This window comes from Calidris pugnax, unplaced genomic scaffold, assembly GCF_001431845.1.
Source record: "Calidris pugnax isolate Ruff unplaced genomic scaffold, ASM143184v1 scaffold63, whole genome shotgun sequence".
Lineage (NCBI taxonomy): Eukaryota > Metazoa > Chordata > Aves > Charadriiformes > Scolopacidae > Calidris > Calidris pugnax.
Window position 1 is genome coordinate 6286477 of NW_015090852.1, and position 24158 is coordinate 6310634.

Here is a 24158-nt window from a genome sequence, read left to right on the forward strand (position 1 = left end):
TAATCCCATTAATTCCTAAGGTTTATACATGGTATATATAAAATACATGTTATGTGCTTCCACACCACGCCTTAGGTATATGTCTATCTATTAGTAGTGTGGTTGCTTTGAGTCTGAAATTTTTTAGCTGAAATAATTCATGTCCATATTTCTATTTTAAGAACATGGTTTAATCTTACAGCAGCAAAATTTAAATTCTTGTGTTGTTTGGTTGTTGTTTTACAGCAGTGCTTACAATTTATTCAGATTTTTCTATATACCTGATGTGATAGAATTGCATTCTATTATTACTGTGCAGTAAAAACTTTTACGAATTCCATATTTTAGAAATCAAAATTGTTCTTATCTATAAGCTAAAATATCTTCTGTGAAATATCTTGCACAACTACAATCTTAGACAACCAGACAACTTATTTTCCCAGGTGACATTATGTCTGCAAATATTGCAGAATCATAGAATGGTTAAAGTTGGAAGGGACCTTAAACATCATCAAGTTCCAACCCCACTGCCATGGGCAGGGTCACCCTCTACTACACCAGGTTGCTCAAAAGCCCCATCCAGCCTGGCCTTGAACACTTCCAGGGTTGGGGCATCCACAGCTTCTCTGGGCAACCTGTTCCAGTGTTTCACTGCCCTTACAGTAAAGAATTTCTTCCTAATATCTAATCTAAATCTCCCTTCTTTCAGACCCCTCGTCCTATTGCTACACTCCCTGATAAAGAGTCCCTCCCTCTCTTTTCTGCAGGCCCCCTTTAAGTACTGGAAGGCTGCTCTAAGGTCTCCCTGGAGCCTTCTCTTCTCCAGGCTGAACAACCCCAACTCTCACAGGCTGTCTTCATAGGAGAGGTGCTCCAGCCCTCTGATCAGGTCCATATCCTTCTTATGTTGGGATTCCCAGAGCTGGACACAGTACTCCTGGTGGGGTCTCACCAGAGCAGAGGGGTAGAATCACCTCCCTTGACCTGCTGGTCACACTTCTCTTGATGCAGCCCAGGATGTGGTTGGCTTTCTGGGCTGCCAGTGCACATTGCCAGCTCATGTTGAGCTTCTTGTCCACCGAGACTCTCAAGTCCTTCTCCTCAGGGCTGCTCTCAATCCATTCTCCACCCAACCTGTATTTGTGCTTGGGATTGCCCCAACCTATGTGCAGGACCTTTCACTTGGCCTTGTTGAACTTCATGAAGTTCATACAGGCCCATGTCTCAAGCCTGTCCAGGTCCCTGTGGATGGCATCCCTTCCCTTCAATGTGTTGACCGTGGAAACTTGGAAACTTGCTAGAGGGTGCACTCAATCTCACTGTCCGTGTTGCCAACAAGCATGTTGAACAGCACTGGTCCCAGTACCGACCCATGAGGAATGCCATGCAGTTCTCCTTCCTTGCAATTTCAACTTTGTATATGCTAGCCTAATTTCTAACTAGTAGGTTGACTTGAGTGCAGTTTCTGCCCTCATACTCTGCATCAAATACATTCAGTCTTTGAAATAAAATTCATTGAGTAGCTTTACATCACATAATTCACATATAACATATTCACAAAATGCTCAAGCTTAGGAGGAAAGTTCCTTAATGTGTTTAAAGAAATAATAAAATTCAGCAGAATGGAGTTTTTTTTCCCTATTCCCTAAACAAGGAAAAGTTAAGTGAGTCAAACTCATCCTAACTTTAGAATCAATTCAAGAAACACACAAGACATGAAGTAAAAAGCTGACTTATCTATAAAAACACCTGGAAAATGAAAATTTGGCTTAGTATTATCATTTTGAGTAAATTCCTATTGTGCAGTGTGATTTAAAAGGTATTCATTATCTTCCTTTTCACAGTTCTTTAGAGTAAAGTTTGTTCTATAGCTGTGCACTATTAACCTAACTCCTCTTTGTTTATTCCTTTCAATTATGCTTTATGCTGCAGAAGAAATAAATTTTTAGGGTTGCTGATAAATTTTTTAATAGACAATATGGGATTTCTGTTAATGCTTATAAAATAGTTTTATAGCCTATACAGTGTTCAAGTTAATGTAGCTTTTACAGCTATAACAATTTTTCAAAAACTCACAAAGACCAAGCGTGTATTTTTGGTTGGTTTGACCAGTTTGCAAATCTTCCTCTCTGTTGGCTTCTGCTCTAGTATACTCATTTGAAGAAAACTTGCTGCTGTATGATACAAATACTGGTTTTGATGCTGATGATAATGTGGGCAATTATCTGTCAGTTTTAGTGTTCTCTATTGCTACCTTGCTATCTATTTGCTCCTTTATTAGTGTTTTCAGGCTAGCCATCTTTGAAAGGTCCTTTTAAATTTTTATTTAAATATGTCATCATTTGTTTCTGATTTCGTTTACAGAGATCTGTCAAATTAATATGGGATCAAATGAGGTATTGCTGTAAATTTAGAGGTCTCTTTTTAAATGATTTTTGCATACTAACAGCAAGTCCTTTAAATATCATTCATATTGTTCAATAGTGACTTCCCACAAATATGATACTGACAACTGATTTTTGAGAAACAAATAATAGTTTTGCTGTAAGAATTAAGGACAAAGCGAACTCTTAAATTTCTGATTCTGCTAATCCACTTAAAAATTAGTAAATGAAAACTCTCTTACCTTAGCCTTATCTTCTGTCTTCCCTGTCTTCCCTGACCCAAACTGGTCTCTCAAAGAGATATCTGCAATCATATCACACAAAACATTACCGAAAAAACTGTGAACTGCAACATTTTCAAGACTAAAGGTAAGAAGTTATATGATCCTTTATTCCATGCTTACTACTCAGTTTGCATTTTCTTTAATTCATTGTATTAGACTTTTTCAATATATTGTCTGGTGTACGTTGTCACACGAAGGGTAATAAAGATGCTCAGGGAAGTGATTTTGATTATTATTTCCCATAAACATCCTGGAAACATATACTGATTTCACTTTCTCAGTATGTAAGTCATTATATAAAGAGTGGAAAAATTATCTCTGCTAGTGCAGGGCTTGATGCTTAATTCTGGTCCCATTCAGTTCTGGCAAAGTCTTCAGCTGGAGATGGCTTGATCTTAAAATGTTACCAAGTTTCATGGGTAAAACTGTGATGTTTCACTGTTAAAATGTAATTCTATAGTGAGACTAGCTTCTCTTTAGAACTCATTGTCAAATATTTTGTTGTTCAGTGGATATACCTTATCACCTCCCCATAGTTAAGCCAGATGCAGAGTTTAAAGCCTATTTTCTCATATACCACCTTCTGGGAAACCCATTGAACAGCATGAGAATATGGTTCTGGTTTTAAGCTGTTCTTGCTGTTTAGGAGCTGGGCTTCTAGCAAACTCTGGAGTATTTTCCACTGTTTGAATGTGCCACTTCTCAATAAAGCCTTTTTAAAATTCTCAGGCTTGCCAACATGTGCATCTGAAGTATCATACATCTTTATGGAGGCACATCAAATCGAATATGGATGATTTCAAACTACAGCATTCATTTGCACTAGGAGCCATATTTTCTTCAGATGTATTTTCTAATCCAATAATTTTATGGGCAGTACAATGTCCATAAGCATTGACAAAGACAAGCACCGACCCTGTAGAGCTAGAAAACTGGCAATGAAGTTTTATGTAGAGTGTCCATTTTATATAACTGCCTACTATCATTTCAGTGGCAAGCTGCCACTGGGTGAAACTGTTTCTGCACTCCAGTTTATTCCCTTCCCAGTTGTATACAGAGTTTTACTTTGTTCTGATTATAGTGTGAGTATCTGGAAAAAAAAAAATCTTATTTTCTCATATACTTTTCCTTTTGTGTAGACAAGTAGCTGTTTAGAGCCAGATGTTCAGCAAGGGCAAAAACTGTATTTCAGATATTTGCCTTAGTGAAACTCTTCTGATGTAATGGTGTTAAAGAATGGGCTCTCCCTTTTAGTGAGATTTGGCTAATGTGAGATTTCATGATAGGAAACAGTCAAAAGATGCCACTGCAATCTGTAATTGATGTTAAATATGCAAGGTGTAAGTACTACTTACGTTAAGTCATCTGATCCAGGATCACCTTTTGCCTTCATTTATTCAGAGTTTAGTACAATATTGCCCTGTTCTTGTCCTCGGCGCTATGACAATATAACTTCATTTTAGTAGTAAGCATGTCATCAAGTGCAGCTTTCAAACTAGTTGGGAGGAAGATTATGGCTAATTACAGGTGTAAGTCTGTTTAGAGTTTCTCTTCTTTCTAGGCTGCTATCTAAACAAATAAATCACATGGAGATTCACTAAATCTGGGCATTCAACTCGTGTTGGCAACTCTGAAAATGAAAATTTAAATGTCTGTAATCACAAACACTTCTAAATGGCAATGAATTTTCTTTCTTCCTGAGTAATTTTCAATTATTTTTAAATTCAAAATATCCTTATCTAGTCCTTCTCTCACTTGATTATTCTATCTGCTGTATTTATACTTGGGCAAGCATAATTGTAACTAAGCATAATTCCTCACTGGGGAAGTAAAACAAGATTGGTTGCAGAGCTGATCAGCCAAAGAGGAATGCTGCCAGAGCAGCAGATCTGGAGCTTAGCCTATCACAGTTCATTCTGGTTCTCATCAGTCCACGTAGGGTTTAATGACAGGTGGTGGTACCTATAGTTTGAAATTAGGACCTTCTGTGTTTTCTATCCCCTGTAAGTCTGCATTTGTGTTACTTTGTTTAGAATTTTTCCAAAATAGAGGTATATATTTGGGGAAAACATGAAATATGTACTGTGTTCTTAGTTGCTCCAAGTTTCCATCACACTTTATAAAAGTATGAAATTGAGTAATATTTCATCTCTAATTTATACCTACTTGGAATCTCTTCTTCAGAAATAACCCAGTGTTCCAAATTAAGGTTGAAAAAACCCGATTCCTCTCAAATAGACATATCGCACTGTCTATGGTTTGTGGCATGACAGATCTTTGCCAGGTACAGAATGAACTGGTTGCATTTGGGTTTCACTGTGAAGTGAGAGTGCTTGGCTTCTAGAAAGTGTTCATTACTTTCTTTTGAATCAGGCTCTTGATTGCCAACACTTTCTCCCATGGAAGTTAAGACAATTCCCTTCCTAAGCAGAAAGATTCCTCTTACTTCATTCATCTACCACTTGGGGCAAATAAACAGTCACTTTGACTTGAGTCTTGGGCAGTTAAGAAAAATTCTCTTGTCTCTGTTTTTAAAACTGTAGATTATTCCCTGTTGTCCCACCCCCTCACCCTCCCGGATAAGCAGTTTACTTAACTTTAGTGTCTTCTGCAGGCAAACCAACTATTTCAGTTGTTTTGTATTGTAGTTGAAGATTTACCTTTTATATTTGAACAGTGATATGTTGAGTTTCTAGATGTCTAAGAGCTGTGTGGATCAAATATGAGGTTCCTGCGAAACATCTGCAGTATATATGTGAAGCAATCATATATCATATGCACAGGAAATAGAAATTTAATGTATATATGATGATGTTGGATGCATCCTGCATTGTACAGTTTGCTATGAATAAACTGCGAGTGAAGGCTTGTTTACATACTAAGAATCTACCAGGTTTTGGCAGTATTAACCTGCATTTAATATTGAAATTCCTAATCGGTTTCAGTGTATGGCACTGGCTACAGAAGAGGAATTGGAAGCAATACCTCTTTAGTTAGATTATTTCTTGATCAGTTGATGTCTTTCGTATTTCCATGTTGGAATTTACAAAAGAAAAATTTGAGGTAGTAGTTCTTAATTGGACTGGTTTTAAAATAGAAAAATGAGTGATTCTGTCTTCAGCCAGGATATATTACAGACTCCGGATGTTATGTAGGTGATAAGGCTTCGTGAATATATGATCTCTGCAAGAAAGAGGTATGGTAGTTTGATAAATAACATCTGTGGAAAACACTAAGTGACCAATGTCTGTGTATTTTTACTATCCTGTAGCATTGACAGTCCCAAACAATTCACATATCTAATCTTAATACTGAGCATGATGTTCTTTAAAAGGAAAAAAAATTTCTTTTTTTTTTTCTGCTAAGTCAGCCATAACTCATTGCACAGGGGAGATATTCTTTTTAATGAGAGGGATACATTGGAAACTGCATCTAAAACTATCAAATCAAACTTCAGATATCACCAGAATGGCACTAAAATTGCAAAACCTAACAATCTTGACCTAACAGTTATGTTTGGTACATTATGGGTGTAGTGATAAAATTACAGCATAACTAATTATTGTTTCTGATTTTCCTGAAGGAACTGATAGGTTCAGAGTTTAGTTTTTCCACCTCTCAATTATAAAATGACCAATAATATTTTAAAATTGGAAACCCTAAAATTAGAGTTGTAAGCAGAACAGCTAAATTGTATATTGTATGGATTGGCACTTCATGGAGATTTTCCACATAGTTTGAAAGAATCATTTAATCATAGAATAACTACGGTTGGAAGGTCTCTGTGGCACTCATCTGGTCCAGCTTAAAAATTGAATCGGGTTAGCAAGCCTCTGCTTATCCATGTTCTGAACATCTCCAATGTTGGTTACTTCACTAAGCAAATATTCATGGGAATAGAGTAAGACTAATGTGAATGTGGCTCCCTAGTTCTATGCAGAAATGGCCAGCCTACCTGATCCTACAAGCTGTCTGCAAAATGTTTTTGGAGACAGCAAGTTGTATAACACCTTATGAGAGGAGTGTTTTGAACTAGGTCACATGTGGATATTTATGATTCCTACCACTTTGTACTGGGATAGATGGATAGATATATACCAGGATACTTAGTCTTAGACTAAAGAGTCACTAATAAGTGCTGTTTTTCACTGCTGGTGTTTGCTTTACCAAGAACCTAAACCTGTTCCAGCAGAGTTGTCTGCTAATGGTACAACTTGGTGTGTGTGGGAGTGTGGTACTTAAACCATTCAAGAGCCATACAGACTCCAGCTGCCTTGCAGTGAAAACAGCTGCTTCTGAGGAAAGTTAGGGATTAATTTTCAGCTCGTAGGGTGCTCCTTCAGATCATGAGCTTCAGTGTAGTCTGGAGTTATCCCTGATAGTTATAACAGAAAGCTTTTGCTATTATTTATACAGGTGGGTTATCACCCAAACAATTGTCTCCATTTTTCAAAGTTTTTCAAAATAATTTAGCTTATTGGTCTCAAAGCTACAAGAACAGATTTTTGGCTGTATAATATTTAAATTGAAAAGTTTGTGCATGTTTATGTAATTGTTTAAATAAAAGATCTCATTGCTTTAAATGAAAAGGAAACAAAGGTAAAGTTTTTGTCTCATTAAAAACAATTGGAATTTTCTATTAATTTGCTTCTAGTTTTTTCAAAGATTTTATCTGTAATACTGGATTAAAACAATCCTGAGGCATAAAATCCAGTCTCCAGGCTTTTACCTTTTGGGTAAAGGAAAGTTAAAAGACAAAGCCAAGGATAATCAAAGGTAGTACTTCGTTAGTATTAAAAAGGAAGGAGGCATTTACTGAGAAACAAGGACCATAATTATCAAAAGGCAGGTTCTTTCCAGCTCCAGTGAGCTTTAGAGCTAGTCTTCTTTCCAATATAAAGAGTACACATTACGTATAGACAGGGATTTCAGGAATACACTTTGAATAAAATCCTAAACCCCCTGTCTCCAAAAAGCATTAAGCACAAGGTATTAAGAAGAAAATATATTTTTAAAATGGAAAACCACTTAGCAGACAGGTATATCTCAAAAGAAAGTCAGTCCATTATGACCTGGAAACGGATTAGCAATTATTTATAGATTTGAAAGTGGTTGCGATGTTGTTATTAGAAATGACTTTGTAGAAAGAAAACTCTTTTGAAATATGCATATAAGAAAGAGAAAATTAAAATGGAGTTCAGGTATATTTTTGGTTTTGCACCTGTCATTTTGAGCTACCCTGCAGCAATATTATATATATAGGGTAAAATAGTTCATGAGAGAATGTTTGTGAATTTTAATGACAGCTTCAGGGTTTTCATGACCTATCAGCTCTGGAAATAATGCTACTGGTTTGTAAAAAATTTTCAGTAAAAATCATATGACAATAATTATGGTGGGCTATCTGTAGAAAGAGCAATTGATTAAAGACATATAATATGTTAAGCACTGACCTTGGTAAAGCTAAGGCTTTTTGGCCCCAGATCAAGAGATTTGCAGTCATTCAAAGCAATAACTGTTGGACAAATATAGTGTATTTTACAGCTGTAATTTGAAAACAGCCTGTGGCAGATTGGTGTAATTTATGCCAAAGTGTATTTTTATTGTGTAACTCATTACTCTTTCCAGTGGGAGCCAAGAACGTAACCTGTGTAGGTACTGCTGAAAATCCAAGTAGTTTCACATAAATTGTCTTAGTTATATAAATAGCTTTGAAACTCTAATCCATTAGATACTATTGTCTTGTGACCAGAAAAATGATATTTTCTTTGGGAGGGTGAGTGCATACAAATATTAATAAGAAGGCTGGAGAGTCTCTCAGGAGAGAATTTCCTCTCCAGAAAGTTCATGGCAGGCATTTGGGTGATTTCTGAGTTGTGTGGGTTTTTTCTGTTTGTTGGTGTTATGGTGTGGGTTTTTTCCTATAAAGAAACTAAAAGAATAGAGCTGTCCCTTTTGAAAGAAAAGATTTGACATGGCAGAAAATGATTTTCATGTATTTATTGTTTGGAAAGTGCTTGCATTTGGAGAAATAACTGATGCCAAGAGTATTTTGAAGTCAGTCCTAGATTGCTAGTGGCATTAGGTAAAACTGTGAAATGGATGACCCTGTACTTCTTAATCAATGCAAGGTGTCAAATGACTACCATGCAGTGATGTTGGCTCTTTAAAATCCTCATTCACATTCTTCTCTGTGGGAGAACTCTCTTAATCAGCTTTTGCACTGGGCCTTATAAATCCTTCAGAGCTGTCCTCATTTTGTGTGATCTTGAAAATTATCCAGTACAGTCAAAAGATAGTTTGGCTCCAAAGCAACCAGAGTTGGTCTTGAGTTGAGCTGAATAGTCAGACAGGATGATCTTTAAGATCCCTTCCAACCTAGAAGATTCTGTGATTCTGTGATTTTCTTTGCCAGTCACTGAAGTTCTTAGCTAGTAGACTTAGAGAAAAAAAAAAAAAAATAGTCACATGGGTAAATATATAAATTTTCTTAGTAATCAAAGGTGTGAAAAAGGACTTTGGTAATTAAAGATGCAACAAATATCTTCATAATATACTGTGCACTGCTGTCAACAAGCAGCTGCAACTCATTACATTGGTGTGTTCATTAATGCTCTGAAGCATGTTTTCAAACAAAATCCAGTCAATGACTGTAGATAGATTTATCATCAGTATGTGAGATATTCAACAAAATATTGTTCTCAGATGAATGAACAGACTTTGATTGACTTAAAACTCTGATTTCTGTCAATGGAAAAGAACGTCAGAGGTAGTTTGCTTATAGAATGTTATCTATTTAATTTCTTTTGTTATTAATAATAGAATCTTTGCGAACATAGTGATTTAATAATTATATTTGAGGTATTCAATGGGAACAAAATACAACCCTGGTTTTATGACGGCAGTTGCTTTTAGAAGTGTAAATTAATGTTTCCATAAAAGTGGGACTTAATATGACAACTTTAAAAGGACTGATGTATAGTAGAAATTTATCTATCTGTATTTCTCTCTAGTATAAGTGGTTTAATTCACATGTTCAAGGAAATATGGGAAGTTAATGGCACAATTTATAATGGAACCTAGATTCAGTCCAATGTATCAGGTCAACGTAGTGACCCATTGTTTTCTCCAATAGGTGACTAAGTCTCATTCCATTCTATTTTTTAAAAAAAATCTTATTGTAATACTTTCCAGGCTTTTAACACCTGATCCATATCATTAACCTGTTAGCTTCTTGGAGCTTATTTGCATAATGACCCTGAATTTGATGACAGAAGAGGTTTGATCATTCACACATAGTCAATCTTGTCCCCTTTTAACAGTAGTATTTTTCAACATACTTTAATTAATGGGATCTTCTACTTTGAGCATTAGTTGATCAGTGCAGTCTTATAGGTGTTTGCATGCAATTTGCAAACCTGAAGAAGGTGTGAAGAAAGGAACAAAAGACATAGGTTGTAGTTATATGGATTAAAAAAAAAATAAACTGCTGGCTGTTGGAAAGTGATTAAGGTTATGGTCCAGACCGCATTTTCTTGTTAAATTCAATCTTTTGCCACATTATAAAGTTCAGTGAAGGCAACAGGGAATTGGAGAGTTTAAATAAATCTTAAGTTCAAGATCAAGTTTCTTGAAGCCTTAGAAATGCAAGATTGTGTACATAATACAGAATTTAAAACATAAATATAGACTTTGATATTCCAGTACTGTATTGGTTTAAATAGGAATAATAAAATTATAGACTAGTTGAACTAAAATCAAACAAAGTAATTTGGGATTTTTATATTCAAATTCCTTTAATTCTTCCTTGTGTTTGAGGCTCATAAGTGTTCAGAATCTGCCTCAGATTTAAGTAAATATATATATGAACTTTTCTGTATTCCTGAAAAATGAAATGAGTAAGATATTTTTTGGCAAATGCTGGTGAACACAGTGAAGTTAGAGGGCTTGTATAGTTGCTTTTTGCTGGCAGATCTGTTCCCATCTTATTCCTAGACTTGGGCAGGCATCTTCTGTTGCACAATCATAGCTCTTCCCTCTGAAGCTCAAATAGCAATAGATTACTTAGTGATGGAAATAGGTTACTTATCAACAGATTGGTTAGTGTTGGAGAAATTGTGGTAACCATATTCATCAGAGAAGACATGGGTGCTGGAGATAATATTATTTATCCCATGTGTCCTGAATGAAGGAGTAATCTTAGGGCAAGGCTAAAAGATAAGGTTCTGGAGGTCATTAGAGTAGGGTAGATGGTTGGACTCGATGATCCCAAGGGTCTCTTCCAACCTAGACGATTTGGGGAGGTGTGTTGTATTGTTGTCATTTAACATACCCGTATAGAACAATTGAATCATATCAATGTAGATTTTCAGGCTTTCCTCTTTGAGGTGTTTTGTCTTGTTCTTTAGTTATTTGCCTTTCTTCAAATATATTGAAAATGTTATTTCCAGTACTTGGTGTGTTTTCCCCAAAATGTGATGTAGTTATATCTTTCAAAGATTCTCTTTTTCCAGTTCACTTTGCTGTCTAGAATTCAGTGAAGTATTCTGAGTTGTTAAGACGTAGTTTTTTGATTTTATTTCTATTATCATTCATCTTTGCGAGGCAGAGAGCTCTCATAGCTGTGGCCTTAAGCGAAGTCTAATGCATGTGAAAGTCTATTGTAAATAAGAATGTTTTTAAGAACCTGAAGGAATGAACTGGGAAGCCATTGAGCCCTTAATTTTGAGATGCCATGTAGCGTATATTGTTTCTCACTAACAGTTAACAAAACAGTTATATGGTGCCTGAGACTTGAGAAATGTTTATTCATTTTTGTTCTTCCCTCCCAGAGGCTCCTCGTTCTAAGCAGCTTCTCAATGATGCAGCAATTGAATTCTGGATAAAACTGAGGTGCAATTCATGTGGGCTTAATTGTGCTTAAAGCTAAAGTTCCATGACCACTGTTCTCTTCAGGTGCAGCAAAATCAATTATGTATCACCATGTACAATTCACTGAAGTGGACTGCTTCAATACATTCCAGAAAGTATATTTTCTTAGTCTTATTTCTTTGCTGTGAGAGGCTTGTCTAGCTGTAGGCATTTTTCATACTTGTCAGTGGAATTGCATTCATCAATGATGCAAGATCAAGAAATCCATGTATCAGTGTACAGCTGGGCTAAATATTGTAAATTATCCATTAAGTTGTACCAATATGCATTTTTACAAGGAGAAAAAGATATCTTTGGACAAAAGCTTATTTTTTCTTTTACCCAGTTGATAATTGTGCATCTTTAGTGAAAAACCAGGCCATAATAAAACCTTGAAAAGGTAATATTTTGCTTAATCTACTTTAATTTGTTGGCTAATATTCAACAAGGAAAATGGTTTAGACATTTTATTACTGATCTCTTGGTTTGGGAAATCTGTACCTGCTCTTTAATGTTTTTACAGTGTGTGACAAAACAAACCTACAGAATTACTTTCATATTAGTACATTAAGTATGGATGAATCTGATGCTTTATGTTCTGTTGAGTTGTGGTGAGGGATCTTGGGCTATTTGCAACTTCCACTGAAAACAGGGACAGTGTTTTCACAGACTTTTCTAGGAGTTTAGTACAAATATTTAGGCTTAGTGTACTTTTAAATAGTTGTCCTGACGTTCGCATTTCTGGGAGGTTAGCTATTCCTGAAGTCGTTTATTTATCAGTAAAAAAGATTATAAAAAGACCTCTGCTTTCTAAGTGATCAACTTAAGGTAATCTGTCTCTGAGAAATGCATTATAAGGATTTTACATAGCTGTATCATTTCAAAAATTAGGAGATCACAAACTCAGCAACTGAAAAAGCTTATAGTAAATTTCTTAAGTAGAAATAAAAACCTCATGCTCAAATAATATCCAGAGCATCATTATATGAAGCATGACCAAGGCAGGACAAGCCGCTAATAAAAACTGGTTCCAAAATCTTTGAGTGCTTTGAAAGTTGTTTAAATAACATTTTTCCTCTCTTTTGTTTTTTGCTTTTTTTCTTTCCTTTTTTTTTTGTGTGTGTGGTAGTATGCAGGATTTTGAACTAAAAATTAAGAATAAATATTAAAATGTTTATTTGTGCCATTGTTGGGTTTTGGTATGATGTAAAAAATTTACCAAATACATTTCAACAAAATATTTTAACTTATTTTAGTCTGTTTTTTAATGTAAAGTAATACCCTTGATTCTCATAAGCTTTGTCTTTCTGCTTTTCATATAGACATTGTAGTCTTTTTCACATAATTCTAAACAAAATCTACTATTACTTAAACCACAAGTTTACCTGAAAAAAAAAAAAAAAACACCCCACTGTTCATTTTATTGATGTCCTATTTAAATTTTTGGAGCAGAACTTAATTAACATGTAACTAAGGGAAGATGTACTTATTTTGTTAGAGACTCCTGACAACAATAACATCCACCTGTAACATTTTCTTTTTCCTTGCTGCCTGCAAAAGGTATAGCTAAGTAAAATAACTAATTCCTTCTATGAAAAAAGAACATTTAAGAGTATTCAACTAACTTAGTTTGTTTTTAAAAAGATTAACCTCTATATGTTCATTAAACTTGCTTTAAATAGCCATCCTACTTCAGATTAAACATAGATGTCTTTGCCAATTTCTTATATTTTGTATGTGCCTTCAACATCTGCACAAAATTTTTCCACTAATTTTTAAGGTCTTTTTATTTTGGCATGAAACTGAATAGGATGACATTTCTCTGAAATACTCAATGCCATTTACTCATTAGGCTCATTTATTCAGGGAAATTCATTTGGTGCCTCTAATCTAAAGGAGAATGCTATGAATCTGTAGAGACAACAGGAGAGAAAGATGGACATTTTTTTCTGTTTTCCTGTAAATGTACTAACCTGTACAACTAAGAATGAGCAGTGAAAGGGAGCCTATTACAAAGCTGAAAGCAAAGGCAGTGAAGTCTTTTAAATAGGGTCAAAGAAAAGTGAAAAAATAATACTGGAAAAATCGAAATGATAAAGATTGCTTTGAAGTGGCTAGGAGATTAAAGCAGAAAGGAAAACCTCTATTGAGAAGACAAAAAAATTCAAGGAAGAGATGAAATGCTGGGACTTAAGATTCTAAAGTATTGGCTAAAATAAAAAATACATTTTGATAACTTTAACAGATGAAATTGTATCTGGAAAATACATATATTAATAGTCTGTAAAAATACCAATGGTTAAATTCTGTTAGGTATCCAAGTTTTTCAGATGCCCTCAACCCGTTTCAGGAAGTGGAAGAAATATAAAGTATTTCTTGGTTTGGAATCAGGAACTAGGCCCTATTAAATTGTATATACATCATCAAAAATATTCCATCTCTTTAGGGTGTTAAAGTCTCATTAGAGAGATACACATCCACCTCTTTTCATGAGGTTTCAAGTCTCCCATCAAAGAAAAGTCAACTTATGTTGATGATCCATTTGGGAAAACTTGTAGAAAAGGTTCATGAAGACTTACCAGGAGAGTATCTCTTTCCTCAGTAGCTTCTAATCAATGCAAAGGGTTTTTTACTGCTTTGTTATGGAAGCCTACCCATCTGATAGGGGGGTTCTTGAAGGGCACAGATTTGGTTAACTGAGCAAGTGAAAGCCATCTGAAAATGAATTAACAGGGTTTTAAAAGCTCAGTGAAATAGCAATCGAGTCCTTTTACCATTAAGGAAGACATGGGAATTATGTATGTTCTAAGACCTCAACATTTTCTAGAGTAACAACATATACATCTTCAAGATCAGCAATTATGTGAAAAGAAATACCAAAATAACATTTGGGTTTCCATTGATGCCAGTGGGTGTCAATATTAAAAGATATTGTGAAAAGAACTGGAGGAAACAAATGGAATTTGTTTAAAGTTTCTAAGAAGTATCAGTGGCTGAAATATATTTCACTTTCCTTGTTTTCTAAAGAGTAATAAGATAAAAATTTACAAATGATTGGCGCGGAAAAATAGAATGTACATCATATTCTGCAAGTAGTTCTGCAAAATCCAAGACCATCAGGTACTACCTCAGGCCAGATTCTCAAATGAGTGAAAATAAATGACTGAAAACAAATGACTGCAGGGGGGAAAAAAGCATGTCATGCCACTAAATTTGGTCCAGTGTAACTCAGCCAGCTTTAATCGCTCTGTTACAGAATATTTCAGGTCATAAGGTGGCTATATGGTAGAATTAATCAAGGAAAAGTGTTTATTTTTTCTTTTTGTTCCCCTCATCTCTATCATTTAATTTTTCAAGTAACTGCAAAGATCAAAAAACAGGTTTTTGAATAGATGACTAATCAAAAATGGGTGTCCAAAATACAGTGCAGTCAGAAAGTAAAGTTCTTCCTGTGTTGGGGATTCTTTCCCTGCTTATTTTTCTTTAGTTGACAAACTGCTGTGTGACAGAGTCCTCATCATCTCTAAACTCTGCCCTTGCAGGCTGACTTGCAACTTGCACCTTCTCCCTCTACTGCTGCACCTGGGCCCAGATCTGTAGCGAAGTTGCACCACGCAGCTTTGGAAATAACATGACTCCACAAAGTTCTCGATACCTGTGAGGATTGTTGGCTTTTGCCTTTCAGGCCTCTGTTTTTTGTTCTTCTGAAAACTGCTGTGCCATCAGTCTTTCCTGATCTTTAGTCAAATTAGTATCAACCTCCTGCCTCTATCTCCGTGTGGTTGGAGGATTAATTAACGTTCGTTACTTGTGCCCTGTGTCAGTGCCTCTGCCAGCCCAACACTGACCTCTAGTGAGTAAAGTCCTGTGTTGCAAGTTCAACATGAGTCGACACTCTTGGAAGATCAGAGGTTGGCAGAAGAGGAAAAAAAGAAAAGCTGCCAACAGTATACGAAGCACCAAATTCTGCTGTCAGACTTTTAAAAACCTTTGCATATAAACGTATAGGCTGTTCATCTGAAATTCATCAAGTGCATATAGTCTAGCTTTTTTGTTGTTGTTGCCTTGAACTGTTTCTGTATTTGCTGTTACCCACTCAACAGCTATAATAGAAGCACAAAACAGTTTTCAGTTAATTAGCATCTTTTTTTTGTGAGCATCTTGGTGTGTTAGCATGCTTTCACTGCTTGTCTGTTAAATTATGTGGACAGCAGGAGACTGAAGCAGTTTTTAAGGCACTTTTTCAGGGTCACGTTACAGCCCAGATTGCTCAGTTCTCTTGTCAAAGTCAATCTGTGCTTGCTCCTTTCTGAAAACATAGGGAAATTTGGGTTGTTGAAATTATAATGCAGACTTCTGTCCAAGGGGTCGTGTTCAGAGATCTTGAAATCAATTTCACATAAAGTGATGAATATTAGTAATAATCTTCAAAAATAATTTTTAATTTGCATTGAATATTAATCCTAAAATTAATTTTGCTTAATTAGAGGTTTTATTGGAACCAGAAATGTATTCACTGAGGCCCAAAATTTACATTAACTTCAAAGCAATACTGCAGGCCATTTGTAATAACTAGATTGCATTTTCACTGAATAACCCAGTAAATACATACGTACGAGAATTGCAGCACTTTGTTTTAATCTATCTAGGTTGTAAAGTATGAAGAAATTCGTGTAGATAAACAGAGTGCACAGATGCATTCCTTCACTAGATGCATGCTTCATTTTAAGGTCTCTCTTCTGAATTTCTAAATAGCCCTAGACCATGTAGCAAGAAGAGCAAAACAGACATGCCCACTATGCATCAGAAGCTGTTTATTAGTTTTCCTATCAAAGAAGAAAGCCTGAGAACTTATTAACAGCCATTCTGAGAGGGCTTTGTTACAACACAGTTTCTATCACTGTGCTGGAAAATATTTTTGTATGCTAAAATAGTTAGTTTTGATTGGTAAACTTTGTTTAGAATGTCCTTTGCATACATAATGCTTTAGGTTGTCTTTGCTATGGCTTTGGATCTATATTCTATTTTTCTGATCTGTGCAAAATGGATAAAAGCTGACGTGATAGCAAATGCTTCCATTAAATTAATTTATTTTTCCTTTTAGAATGTGAATGCCATCTGGTCACTGTATTTCTAAACAGACTGTTTAAGTCAGCACAAGAGGAAGACAAACTGTCCTATAGCTGACAGTATCAAAACCATCAAAACAAAAGTGAAGCACTTGTCCTGTTCTGATTAATGCTGTATTCAGAACAGGTCTGTTTAAATCACATCAATGGTCTGATCTGACCATCTCAACCTCTTTAAATAACACAGCCCTAACGTTAGTTGGAGTTTGAAGTCATTAACTGAAGGAGAAATACCTTCAGTCCCTACATCAAACTTGATCTCCACCCATATTCCAGATTTAGTCTGGTTTCATCTGAACTACAGTCATTTTTCATGAGTGCCTCCCCTGTCAAATCATAGAAATGTACTGGTCACAAATTGGAATGGGGAAAGATGTCTTCAGGGAAGATCATGGTTGTAAGACTTTTGTTAAGCTTCCAAGACAACTAATTAAGCCTCCAATGTATTTTCTGTCTGGCCCTAACTAACCACTGAGAGAAAATCTTTGAGAATGAGCTCCACGGGTCCTTCGAGCATCTGCATTAATTAACATTAATATTTCCATGTCCTCTCCAAGCAGTTGGGCACTATATAAACCTATTCAGAAAGAGTGTAATGAAATGAGTATTAGTGGTCAAAGGCTATGTATTCAAGATTCACCAAGCTTTCAGGTCTTCCACTGAAATGTGTTTCACTTAACAACCCTTTAGATGTCAGATGTCTTGAAACTTCTTGAAATGGTAAGCAAGAGAGTGTTTCAGTGACAGGCATTGAGGCATGGTCTCTTCCAGCATTATGTAATCCATTATGAATGGTTTCATGATTTCAGAGTGGGCTGTTACCTGCTGGTTGAGAGAATGACAAGAACTGAGAAGCAAGCACTATGCCACAAGCCTTTCTAGCATATCATAATGGCTGGACACAGTGCTCCATACACAGTATTTTTTCTGACTCCAATTTGCAGGCATCTAATTTCCTCTCCACTGTCCTGAGTGTAAGTGCATAACAAGGGACCATGGACTGCAACAGACAGCAATGTGTGCCCTTCGGGAGTCAGCATTCCAGTAACTTTACTGTGTTTGCTATTTACCCCTTAAGCACCAAAATCTATTTTCAAATGTAATGAAGGCATTTAGGCACATTGACAATCAGTAGAATTTAAGTTAAGTACCCATGAAATTTTTAAAGTGGTCTCAGTCTTCTAATTTGTAATATTATCTCTTAAATGATCTTCTACTTGCTATTTTGAAAATAGCTGTCCTTGGTATCTCTAAACGGTCTCATATTTTGTATACTTGTGTTATTTGAACTTTCTAATAACATACTAGTGATTTTTCATTTTTGTTTTAATTTTATTTCAAATATCTGATATGGTCAATTTAAACTAAGTTAAAATGTAAATATAGTAGGTCAAATCCTTAGCTGTCTTAATTGGCATACGTCCATGAGCATCAGTGGCACTTTGCCAGCTTACACTGTGGCGGGATATCTAGGCAAGGTTAGTGAACTAATCTTCTTGATTGTCCCCTTAATCCTCTTATCTTTCCATTTACAAATTTTATTTGCTAATGGTATTTATATTTTATATGCTTATATAATAGCATTTCTCAAAAAACCCACTATAAATAGCCTAGCTACTTTTACCTTCTTTGTGTCTGACATGGACCCGTTCAATCTCTGAAGAGCTGCATTCTAGAAACACTAGCTTATGCAAGAGTATAAATACAAATACTGGCAAGTCCGTTTGTTCTATTTACCAGGCAATAAGATAAGAGAAGAATGCCTGTGGTCACCTCATTGGAAAAAACCCCTTTCTTTAGAGCAACCCCACAGGTATAATAATATACTCTGATTGCAGTGTGAAAGTGACCGCAAAAATGCTTTTTGATTTAAGGCTCATTTTGGTAGGAAAATCAATCACTTTGATCGCACTTTTACTGTTCTTCACTCTGAAAGGTTTGTCCTCAATATGTTGGAAACATGCAGAAACGCTAAAGTCTCTACTTTCTAGATGATTACAGGTTTACAGTTTTGTCTGTGTACAAAGTTGATGTAAGAGTATTGAATGTCTTAACCAGGCAGGCTCCTGCTCTTTTTTTTTTTTAAAAAAAAAAGCAGCTGTGATAGAAAGGGAAGGAAAAGCAAAGGAAATTAATAACAAATATGACATTTTGAATTTGTTTTTTAATAAACTATTTTCAGGAAAGCTAAAATAATGACGATTGAACAGCAGTATTGTACACAGTTTAAATCCTCCAAAAGGTGAAAGTCAACATGGGATTCTGAGATAAAAAAGACAGATTAAATATTTTGACCATAAAATGCAGTTGGTAATGAAATCTATAAATGGAAACCTTTTCTATGTTGTATAATGCTAACACATGACATTTTGCTATCCATATAACCTTTAGCTTTTCTGTCAATATTTTTGTGCTGCACTGATTTCAGAAAAGGCATTAAACACTGTCAGAATGAAAGACGTGTTTTAATAATAAAGCAATTACTATCCTCTTATGATGTAGGAATATAATAGGTTTTTAATGTATTGAATCAAAGACTATCTGCTTCAATAACTGTGTTGCTAAAAGTATGATCTATAATTTATTAAGTGGAAGAAAATTTAATGTTAGGAATGTAAACTAAGCACTGCAACAAACATTTGTTTCTAAGAGGAACAGATATTTAGCAAATTATGACTGAAGGGTCCAAGTATTAGCATCAACCTAAGGTTTGATGCTTATTTTATTTTTAAGATGAAAGCAAGTTGAATTTTTAGATTTATAAAAAAATTGTCAAACAGCAGCAGCAGAAACCACATAGTAGTGATTGCATAAGCATTACTTGAGACATTCTGTACAATGTGTAGGACTGTTCCACTTGAATAACCTGTGATATCATTTACAAATACAAGGCATGATCTCTGAGTAATTAAACAAAGCCTTTTCAAGATTCAATTCTTCTGTCTAGTAGCTTTCCTTTTTTTTTTATCTTTCCTTCCAGTGTGTAATTGGTATGCTGATTTGTAGAAGGATGTCAAATAGTTTTTAAGTTGTAGGTCTAACTTTGCCTAAGCAAATGTTAGTGTCTATAACTTTTAATATTCAGAAGTATATGACTGTTTATGCTTGCAACTGTGTATTGTGCAGCTTGTCTGATCTGTTTTCAAAGTTTTATTAAAAATGTGATTAACAGCAAGAACAAAATTGTTTCTTGCAGTTTTAAATGCCTTTTAAGAAATCTTGTTTCTGTGTTGCTGACACCTCAAACTATGCAAGTATAGTAATACAATATATTATTTAAGGAGCTGATTGCAATGATTAGAGGAGTCAGAAGTTTTGATAGCCATCTGTTTTTACAGAGAAAACTTCAACTTTGCTGTAAAACTAACATCACGGCAGTTTGTGTTCGTTCAGCTATCATGACATAACAGAATTCTTCTTGAAAAGTAAGGTCCAAATTCTGCAGATCGTTAATCCTATGGGTTGCAGAGGAGCCAGAACAATTTTGTGCCTCATTTTCAGCTTGATTTAACAAAAAGTAACAATAGTAAGGCATTACATTTAATAAATCCACATTTTGTATTGTTTTTCAGTATTGAAGAAAATACTTAACAAATGATGAAGCAGATTTTAGAGTTACATGCCAAAAGCAAAGATAAATTCACAACAAAATGCCCTTTCTTGCTGGGTGCTCTGATATGAATGGAATCATGTAAAAAGCAGTGGAAGGAAATAGCTTCAAGGGTTCACACTAACTTTCAATTAGGGACATTTTTATTACACTGAAGGATAAAGCTACAGTGGCTGTTGTTAACTTCACCTCATATTCCTGCTGTTTATTTGGACAGAAAGGATAACAAACAGAGTTTATGAAGACACAAGACTAGGTCTTAGTTTTGTCATCTAAGCTGTGTAGATGCAAGAATCTTCCAGGGAAGATCATCTTAAAAAATGAACCTATATGATACAACATCTGAGGATACGTCTGCACTGTAATGTACCAGAGAAAAAAACGAGCTAGTGTTAAATGAGTTTCTAACGAAAGATCCTCTGGCTGTGGCAGGATGGTAAATTATTCTCACACAAAGCTGGGCTATTACAAATAGGTTTCTACTACCAAAACCAGCTACTGATTATCTGTACAGTGCACTGTGCTAAGTAGATGATCAGGACAACTCAGTGCTACTTCTGAGCTTGAGTCATGACTGCAGTGGTAGAACATCTTGTTCTGCCACCTGCTCCAGGGCAACCTTAAAGTCTAGATTTTCTGAGCCAGAGCTTTAGATTTATCTAACACTTCCTGTGTTTTATCACTAAAGTAAACATCTTACTGAAAGCTTAGTCCCTCCTGAATTTGTTTTAGCTGGGTTTGAAAAGTATCATTATTTTGATTCAGCTATTTAGAACATTGATGCAACTAGCTATCTTGTGAAGCAGTTTGGAAGATTAGTAAAGGACTCATGAGAGGTTCTTTGGTGCTCATTAAGTGCCAATTATTCATCCTTGTCATTAAGAATCTCTTTGGAGAAACTGACCTCTGTTGCTTCTGAGACTTGGTTCTGAGAGTGTTCTCATCCCACTAGCAATGACTGTAATTCATGTACCAATTCGAATGTGTGAAATTCATTTTCAAACTAAACTGGCAGCTGGGGTTCAAATCTGCAAAAACAGATGCTGCAAGGGCAAAAAAGCTAAAGTAATTTTCTAGGATCATGTACCACTAGATTGGCTAAAAATTGTTTACCATCAATGAGTTTATTTCAGAAAGTCTATTATTTCTACTTTATAATGAGGGCTGTTTGGGGAATTTTAGCACATTTGATTTGACTGAACACTGACTATAGCTCAGACTAGAATGATAATAAAACTTCTGTATTCAATTAGAAATATTAAATGCAGAAGACGCACAAGTAATGTTTTCATAAACCTGTTAGTTAAATGCAAATGGAATCTAAACCTGTGTAACAAGTTGGTCATACTAATTTATTTTACTGCTGCAAGGTTTAGGCTGGGGTGGCCTCTAAATGAACAACAGATGCTCTCTATTAGCTCATCTTCCTCCCCAGAAAGAAAGAAAGGGAGAATATGGGTTGAAAAAAAACCCTAAAATAGTTTTAATGAAATATTAACAATAGAAAGAAAAAAAAAATAGAAGACAATGCAATATATACAAACCCATTATTAGTAATGGGATAATCATCATGTCGCCAGTAGCTGCTGGGAAAACCCTAGGCTGAACTCAGTAGCAGATGGGAACTGTGTTCAGGAACGCACAGATCAGGATGAAAGGCAGAACGCAGAGTATTCCTTAGACACTGGCCACTGATCCCTCAGCTTTATACTAAGTGTGATGCAGATGGAGTGGAATACGTTGATGGTCAGTTTTGGGTCACCTGTCCTGTCCACTCTTCCCCACATGTGTGAGCCCTTTACGCTCTTCCACTTCTGGCCCTCCAACTTGGTAAATAAGAAAGTTAGCTGACCTTGATTGTTACAGGAATAAGTAAAACAGGAGCCTATCAGCATACCATTCCTTAGTATTAACTGTAAAAATCAGACCTTATCTGCTAGAAGGAAACAGTCTCAAAGTATTAATTTCAGAGACTGCAGTCAGCTAGAAAACACTTAACTGAAAACTAAAATTACTGAAAAGAAAATTGGTTCTGTTCTGTTGAAATAAGGACAATGGTTTCTACAGGGAACGTACTTTCTAAAATCAGGTAAGAGCATTTGCATTAAATTTCACTTTTTGCGAGTTGCTGTGATAGCAATTGCAACAACACAGTTAAAGCTGGACTTTTAACCACATAGCAGTTGTGAAAAGTACTTATCTTAACATGTACATGTACTCTCTTCAGTGTGCTAGACAGAACTTGCCTTTAACTGAACAAAAACTGTTGCTTCTACTTGCTTCTGCTCTGTAAAGATAGCTTTACTGCAGATAATCTGCAATAGCCAATTTATCTTTCTCTCTATAAACAATTTTTATAATTGCACTTGATTAATTTACTTATATCCTGATAAAATGTTTTGCTAATCCCTGCAGTAAACATTTAAAAGCTCTGAACACCCTCTCTCCTAAAAAGAATACTTGCTAGCTCCTTATTTCTTCTAATTGGCTTGTTTGGCTTTGGAACATGATCTCTAGAAATTACAGTGCCCTAAACTTTCCCCTTCCTTGATAAAAAACTAAAATAAGAAATTTTAGAAAATGCAGTCTGAAATACCATGCTCGTCAGAGCAGGAAGGATTTACAGCCTCTTTAGGAAGAGGCAGACAGCATAACTTATAGCACCACAAAGTCCAAGGATTCACAGTAAAACCCTTCCTAAACATGAATAGAGGAGATTCATATTCAGATGATTAAATGATTAGAGATGAGAAAAGTGTTCCATAGGAAGGGGATTTAAAAGATTGAAGGTGATTGCTTTGGAGAAAAAAATGCAGAGGATAAAAAAATGCATATATATGTATATAAAAAGCAATGCTGTAGAGAGGCAATTACTTTTTTAATGTGATCTGTATTTACAGATCTTTACCAGTGATCTGTATTTCCAAAACAGAAAAAGGATTTAATGAACTTTTGAAAGGGGCATTTCTAAAATAACAAATGTAAATACTGGTTATTTTTTAAAAAAGGTCTAAAAAAAGTTGAATTTAGGATTGTCATATACTCATACTGAGACCTAGATGTACATTGTTGTCAAAAAGACTTCAAGGTTGAACTGTGTCATTCACAAGTTATTCCATTTGTTTGTTTGATTTAATCTGGGATATTCACCCTTAGATTTAAAGATAGAGGTGACCATTTGCTGGCACAGGATTTTTTCCACTGAAGTGTTACCATTGGAGGCAAAGTCACAGCATGTTGTTTTGTTCTGGAAAAATAATTGTGTTCCAAAGATATCCCTGTGGCATCCCTGCCAAGAAATTATTTCCTTGGGTGTATGCAGCTTGATTGGTTAGTACACAAGAGGAAAAATGCAAAGGACCTTGCATTTATTGCACCCCCTTTTCATCTTAAAGTTTTCATTGGTTCATGTTCTTATACAGGCAGCCCAACTGACTTTTGGCCGTTTCTTGCTATTTACTATGCACCTCAAATCCGAGCACGTGCACAAAAAATCACTGCATATGCCTAATGGAAGGTCAACTGAAGGTAGCAGATTGGGCTTTAACTCCACAACGTATAAGTTTTGGAGATAGCACCTGAGTGACAAAAACTTATATCTGTAACACACACAAATTAAAACCAGTATCTGCCAGAAAAAAAATAAATAATCCCAAACAAATAAAGTATTTCCAACTGACAACTATTGTTATCGTAAACTTGAGCTTTAAACTGTTTGCTGTTTTAGTTATAGTGCCGTTTAAGAAAAAAAACCAAAACACAACAAAACAGCAAACAAACAAAAACCCCAAACAAGCAACAAACCAAAGCAATCAAACAAAACAAAACCACACAGAACAACCCACAAGTAGAATATTATAAT